The 6,973-nt window shown below is 42.4% G+C and overlaps 1 long non-coding RNA gene across 1 annotated transcript; it reads left to right on the forward strand.

Annotated features, from left to right (window-relative positions):
• Positions 1-6,409: 6,409 nt before the first annotated feature.
• Positions 6,410-6,726, forward strand: LOC136388753 (uncharacterized). Its single transcript, XR_010748215.1, has 2 exons — positions 6,410-6,447; positions 6,562-6,726. It is a non-coding gene; the product is annotated as an uncharacterized lncRNA (long non-coding RNA).
• Positions 6,727-6,973: the final 247 nt, after the last annotated feature.

Consider the following 6,973-nt stretch of genomic DNA (forward strand, 5'->3'; position numbering starts at 1 on the left):
CTAACCAGCAATGAATGAGTTCTTGTTGCTCCACATCCTGAACAGCATTTGGCATTGTTTGTCTTTTGTATTTGGGGCATTCTAATAGGTGTGTAGTGGTATCTTATTATTTTACCTGGCTGTTCCCTAATGGCATATTATGTCAAGGCTTTTTTCATATGCTTATTTGCTATGCATATATCTTCTTTGGTGAGGTGTCTTTTCAGATCCTTTGCCTATTTTTAAGTTGAATTGTTTGTTTTCTTGTTTTGTGAGATTTAAGAGTCCTTTGTATATTTGGGGGAATTTTTTCTTCTTTTTTAATCAAATGAGTCTTATGTGAATATTTTCTCCCAGTCTCGGACTTGTCTTCTCATTCTCTTGATATGTTGCTTTTTTACTTTCTTAATGGCATCTTTTGATAAAAGACATTCTTAATCTTAATATGGTCTAATTTACTTTTAAATCTTTCCTTTTTGGTTAGTGCTTTTTATGTTCTATCCCAAAAGCCAGAAAAATGTTTTATATTTTACTCGAAAAACTTTTGTGTTTTTCCTTTCACATTCAGATTTGTAATCCAAATGGGATTTATTTCTGTGTATGGTATGAGGTAGGGGTCAACATCCTTTTCTTTCTTCTCTCTCTCTCTCTCTCTCTCTCTCTCTGGATATCCTATTGGCCTAGCACCATTGATTGAAAATATAACCATTTTCTCATTGCAATGTCATCTTTGTCATAAATTAGGTGTCCATATTTATGAATGTTCACATGTATATATATTTTATTCTTCATAACAACTCATTGTAAGAGTTGAACTCTAACAATTCTCCAGGGTCAGCACTCAGGACTCCTGCCTTCCAGAGCTGCTCACCAGAGAACTGGCCTGAGACTGGCTGAGAGTTGGGAAATTTCTGTCTTTGGAGTTAATTCTATAGGCTTTGTAGTGTGACAGATCTGTATTTTAGTCTTTGCTGACTGACTTTGAACAAGTTGGTGTAGCCTGTTTTTATATGTGTAGAATGAAGATAAGACTACCATTGTTACATGGTACTTGAGAGACTTAGACAATTAAATGTATATTTTATAGTGGTTATTACTATCTGTTACTTAAGAATGATGATGAGTAGAATAGGGTGATTCCATTACATCTTTAATCCCCCACCCTCATTCCTATATTCCTGAAGAAGCTCCTAAACTAATGTCCTTGTAAGACAAAGGAATGGAAAAAGTTCTAAAGGTCTGCCTACAAGTGGGAGACAATTGCTTCCTATATCTAAAGCTCTGTTCTCCTAGAGCCTCTTTTTTTCCCAGAGACCATCTCTAGCCTTCCCCTGGGGAATCTGTAAGTACAAAGCAGGCATGGGATACAGAAGCAAGAGCAAGGATGTGTCAGTCAGAAAACCTTGATTCTCAGGCTTGGCTCAGTAGTTTATATGCTTGGACAATCTCAGATGAGCTGCTCCCCTTCCCTGAGCTTTACTTAGATTCTCAGCCACTGTAGAGTGGAATCATTCCATCTTGTCCCCAAATCTCCTCAGCATTCACATTTTGTAACTTCTGAATTAAATGTGACACCTGTAAGCCCTAATTTATGGTAAGTTCCAGGGTAGATTCCCAGAGGAGCTAAGAGGAGGCTTAACCTCCTCTTGGAAACTATTCTTTTCCAGGTAAGAACCAAGTAGTCTCATTGCTCCTCTTTCTTATTTGTCCCTGGGTAAGAATCCAGAATACATAAATAGCTCTATGTACAAAGATGCTCACTCACCACAGTTTAAACACCCAGTTTGGAAATACACTCTATCTAGGGGTAGCCAGATTGGTCCTCAAGATCCTAGGTTCAGCACAGAGAAATCTAGTGTTGACTTGGTTTCAAGAAGACAGCCACAACACTTGATATAGAATCATTTAACCAAACAGCAAATATTTTGATCACCTATTATGCCCTGGGCTCAGAAATGACTATATGAAGATGACTCAGACACTCTTTCTACCTTCAAGGAACTCACAGTTTATCCAAGGAAGCAGAAATCTAAGGGGTGAAGTAAAGCCAATGTAAATGCTACATTAGGGTCATGTGAAAGGTACCATGAGAGCCCAGATAAGAGAGAGTCATTTTTCTTGGGGGAATAAGGGAAGACTTGCTGGAGGAGATGATATCTGGGTTTTCCAGATGATAAGCTGGAAAACAATTTCAGGCAGTGTGAGCAAAAGAATAGGGGAGGCAATACATCTTTGTAGCTGAATTGTAGGGTGCATGGGAGTGGCATAAAAGGCAACCTGCAGGGGAGGTAGGATATCAATCAGAACAGAAGACCAGGGTCAAATATGAAAGACCTTGAATGCCAGGGTAAGCAATATTGGCTGTATCCCATGAATGGGGGTGGAGTAAGCGGTGTCTAGGATAATAATGGAATGTTTATCAGGTGATATTTTTGAGAGATGGATTGGAGAAGGACAAGAATGGAGGTGGGATGATTAGATGGGAACTGCTTTCAACTTTTCAGGAGAGAGAGAAAAAGGCCTAGAAGCCTAAGGTCCCTGAAGATAGAGGCAGAGTCCCAGCGCTATTTAGGAGGTAGAACCAACTATGTGCCGAGAGGAAATGGAAGTTGTGATGAGTTTCAGGTTTCTGACTATGGCAATGACATGGATGATGGTATCCTATCTTGAGTTGGGACACCCCGGAGGAGAAGTTTGGGGAAGACAAGGATGGTGGTCTGGGCCACGTTGAGTTTAGTAGGAGGCAGATAGGTGGATAAATCAGGGATTCAGCAAGAAACTGGGGCTGGTGATGTTGCTTTGCACCTCATCAGCCTAGAGTTGGTGTGTAAAGACTTTAGAAGATCAAAACATGTCTGGGAGAGTCTATTGAGAGAAGGGAACTGAGGGCAGTGCAGAGAGGAGCCTCTACCTTTAAGGAAAGAAAGGCAATAGAGAGGCAAAAGAAGAAAACCAGTGAAGGAGGCAGAGGAGGAGCAGTAGGAAGAGACAGAGAGTGCAGTGTTCAGGAGGGAAGGAGAGAGAGGCTCAAGAGGCAGCAGCTATGAATATATCTTCTAATACTGAGAAGTCTGGACAGCTAAGGACTAAGATGTGTCCATTAAATTTAGCAACAGTGATCGGGACAGAATGGTTTCCACAGCAAGGAGTTGAGGAGTGAGGAAGTAGAGGGCAGCAAGTGGAGACAACCTTTTTGAGAAGGTTGGCTAGAAAGAGAAGGAAAAAGAAAGAACCTTGACTGGGCATGCAGGGAAGCTGAGGGAGGGTTTGGAGCTGTGGTGGTGGTCACAACACTCTAGCTAGTGAACAAGATTTCTAGCTAGTGAACAAGATCAGAATGTGCTTTGAGGCCTTTCTCCTCTGGGTCAGGCTTCCCCTGGAAGAAAGGGCCTGGGTTGAATGTCTGTTCTCTTCCCCTTTCTATGTGTGAGCGTGTCTGTGGGCATGTGCACACCAGTGTTTACAGGCAGTAGTAATGAAGAGCCACTAGGTGGCTAGTAAGGGGCTAGCACACCCCACCTGGTCTGTGACAGCCCTGGGGCAGCCCCAAGCTTCTCAAGGGGGTGTGGGCCTGCATCTTTTTCTCCAAGATGAGGATGAGAAGTGGGAGGCAGGCTGTGGACCATCAGGATCTGTCAGCGGCCTCCGCAAGTCTGCCCGCCATCTGGACCCTATCCGACAAGCTGGGCTTTTCCTCCATTAATCTCTGATGAGCTTGGCCCAGCTTTCATTTCAAAAGCCTCCACTTATTTTCTCTCTTCCACCGACCCTTTCTTTACACCCCTTTCCAAAACAGGGCAAAAAAAATATGCCTTCTTCCTTCCTTGGTTTCCAACCCAGCTGGGGCTGGAGAAAGCTTGGAAATTAGAGCAAGGTGTAGTAGGAGGGGCCGGGAGAGTCGATGTAGCTTGTGGAAAGGGGCTGCAGAAGGAAATAGCCAACAGAATTTCCAAGGAAGGGGAAGACAACAGAAATCTCTTGGGTGACCAGTTCTGGCCCCTCAGAATCTGCACTCTTTCCTTCCCATCTCAGACCAAGTGTCCATCCATCACCCCAGTCCTTCCACTCCTTGTCCCACATCCCTTAAAACCACTTCCTGGTGCTTCTACTCCTTCCCTGGCTGTCTCTAGAGATGAGGGACAGAGAGACAGATGCCAGGAAGAGAGTCCCAGCAAAGGCTTCCCTGTTATTGGCTCCCTGAAAGCAGGAGCTTCCAGGGTCATGAGCCAGGGGCCTTGGGAACTTGGTCTTCTATCTTCCTCCCTTCGCATGTGTCATACAGAGCAGGAGACCCATGCTGAATGCTGTGTTCCAAATGTAAAATGGGTATTGGGCTAACCAAGATAGGTAGAGTTTGATGTATTTCAGAGACCAAGAATCATGAAATGTCAGAGCTAGGAGAGACCATGAGCCCTATAGTTCAGACCCATTATGGTACATAGAGGCCCCGAGAGAGGGGAGTGACCGACCACACAGGGTTGGCACGAGAACCTGGCAGTGAGGCTCTTACTTATGGGTCTGCCTAGTGTGGGGTCCCACAATAGACAAAAAATTTTACTGGTCATAAGTTAGGGGCTAGTTGGATTCACAGTCAAGGGGGACCGGAGTTGTCCTGACAGATCTGGGTTCCACAGATTAGAAATGAGGAGTGGGTCAGAGTCCAAGTCAAGAACCAGTTTGTAAGAACACTGGAGAATGAAGGGAGGATAAGTGGCTAAGGCTAACAGGCAAGTTAATAGTAACCCACTCTTACTAGGTTCTTGTCTATGTGAGTCTGTTTCTGTTTTCATGAAGTAGAGATTCATTCACTAATGGAAGACTGCTTATATGGGTGCAGGATGGGCTTGGTGATAGGTAACAGAAAATCCAGCTCAAAAAAGAATCGGACAATAAGAGCATGTATTAACTCACATAACAAGAGGGTCTGGATAAAGTGGGCTCAGGCCTGGTTGATCCAGCAGTTCAGCCACACCATTGAGGATTCAGGTTCTTTCTGTTTCTCAGCTTTCCCTACTCCTTGTCATAAGACGGTTGCTTCCTAGTTATAAGATAGTTGCCAGAAGAAAGGGGATCCCACCTGTATTCAGTTTAATGGGAAAGGTGAAAATAATCTCTCCCCAACTGTGGAATTAAGTCTTTCTCTTGAGACTAATTGGGTAACCTTGGGTTGCAAGACCATCCCTGGACCAACAATGGTAGTTACTAAACCACAGCTCATGGGGCAAACCCAGTTAACCACTTGTTTATTTATAGACCACAAGCTAAGCATGGTTTTTAAATTATTAAATAGTTACATTTTAGTGGTTATAGAAACACCCATGTAATAACTTTCATACTACCTCAAAGCCTAAAGTATTCACTATCTAGTGACCTCTTTTCAGCACCACAAATTTATTGCTTTTTCCAAGCCACCACTGCCACATACAGACATACCCAGTTTGTATGTCTTTTGTCATATGTCAATTATTCATACAATCTGTTGACTAGCATGCCGGGTGACTCCTGGCTTCTGCTGACTCATGGTTCTACTCACTCATGACCTGCTGACTCATGGCACTGCTTACTGTTGCCTCTACTGCATACCAATTTTTTTTCCTTCCACTTTCTGTTCTTACCACCAAACTAACAGATTTTTTTTGTTTTTGTATGCAAATTATAAGAGAAATGCTTTAATTGGTTTGGTTAAACTAATCTCTACTGGGCAAAGATCTCTAGTCAAGCCTTACCTGGTCCCAGCCTAGCCCCTAACTCCCTCTCTACTCCCAGCTTAACAGAGAAATTCTTACCTAAATACCAGGTTTAAACTAAGCTCTATGACCATTCTGATAAAGCTTTATTGTTCACACTTTCTAGTATGTGTTTTATGACCACTGAGCTAGAGATCTGAGCTGAAATTTAAGAAAATAAATCAATATCTAAGCCAATATCTAAGATCTATCACGACCTCCCATGATTGAGGAAGTCTTGGATTCATTGCAAGGAAGCATCATTACAAGTTTCTGAAGCACCTCAAACACGTGCGATTACTTATAGACCATTAGGGTGTTGTAAAAGTTACTCCCTCTTGTTCATCCTATTGCCAAAATATTATTGCAATAACAGAGGAAATGTAAAAACTAAGAACAAAACCACAGTAGCCCTGGACAGCCAGAAAAAGGGATAGCAATCACCTACAAATCCTAAGAATATTCTGGAGGGTGTAAAACAATTTAGATTGGATTGATACAACAGCTTGAAACAGAGTCATTACACTGAGCAATGACAGCTCCAGAAAAACATAGTTCATGATGGCAATAGAAAAGAATGTGTGATTTGGATTACTACATTCAGGGAAATTTGAGAGGGTATCATATCCATAAAATAATACACGGCAGAGGCTGAGTGAAACACGCTCACCAATGCCCTTTCTGTCCTCACCAGAAAACTATAATACATCTCCAGCCTCTATGGCAGTCCAGTTGGAGTCATGTAAGTGGGTTCTGGTCACTGAGAAGTTGGCAAAAAGAAGTTTTGCCAACTTCTAGGGCTGGCCGAGAAAAACTTCATGTGTGGTTTTTCATGCTTTCTCTTCTCCTTTCATAGTGACCTGGCAGCCAGACATGAAGATGGTGGCATCATAAGGTGACAGGAGCCTGGATCTTTGTTTCACCACTTGGAAGAGAAACTCTGAGGAGAGTTACCCAACATGCACCAGACTGCTCAGATTGTTGGACAAATGAGAAATAAAACCTTGATTGTGATAAGTCATTGTGATTTGGGAACGGTTTGTTTCAAGAGCATGCATAAATAATCTTATATAATACATTCAAATAGATTTTTTTTAAAAAACTGTCATGTTTTCTTGGAAATAAAACCCTAATTAAGGGGGGTAGATAATTGAAGACCTGAAGGGAACACTGAAGACAGAATCGGTGAACTGAAAAACAGTGCCAGAAAGAGCGTAAAGTGCAATAAGACAAAGAGGTGAAAAGCGTAAGATGTCTGTTTAAATACA

The sequence above is a fragment of the Saccopteryx leptura genome, chromosome 1 (genome assembly GCF_036850995.1).
Source record: "Saccopteryx leptura isolate mSacLep1 chromosome 1, mSacLep1_pri_phased_curated, whole genome shotgun sequence".
NCBI lineage: Eukaryota > Metazoa > Chordata > Mammalia > Chiroptera > Emballonuridae > Saccopteryx > Saccopteryx leptura.